The sequence below is a fragment of the Penaeus chinensis genome, chromosome 27, assembly GCF_019202785.1.
Source record: "Penaeus chinensis breed Huanghai No. 1 chromosome 27, ASM1920278v2, whole genome shotgun sequence".
In the NCBI taxonomy this organism is placed as follows: domain Eukaryota; kingdom Metazoa; phylum Arthropoda; class Malacostraca; order Decapoda; family Penaeidae; genus Penaeus; species Penaeus chinensis.
The window spans coordinates 4,301,840-4,302,349 of record NC_061845.1 but is presented as its reverse complement, the minus strand read 5'-3'; positions in this window follow the sequence as shown (position 1 = coordinate 4,302,349).

Sequence of the window (510 nt, the reverse complement as noted above, 5' to 3'; positions counted from 1 at the left end):
AACGTAAGCATGACAAAACAGAAAGCAAACATGCACGCAGATATGAAAGCACAAACTAAAAGCGGTGAGTTTCGAATGACACAAAGCCACAGATCACTTTAATATTGCAAGCATCGTAATGCACACCAACTGAAACTGCAACGAATGGCGTCATGATTAAAAAATAGAATTATTTATCTGATGTCTATGACGCAGCAATCTGTCAAATTGTAAAATCATTCACTGATATGTAGTAATAGTGGTTAACAGCCTTAAAATTACGGTCTGTGTGTGTGTGTGTGTGTATTTGTGTGTGTGTGTGCGTGTTGGTGTGCGTGTGCGTGCGTGTGCGTGTGCGTGTGCGTGTGTGTGTTTGTGTGTGTGTGTGACTTCTGTTTCATTACTGAGATTAGTATATTCAGAATCTTCTGGGGAGAGGGTTGATTTATAATAAACATTTGACCAGATAAAGCAAAGAGAAGTCATTTTACATTGGGATAAATAAATTGAATGAATGAATAAATAAATAAG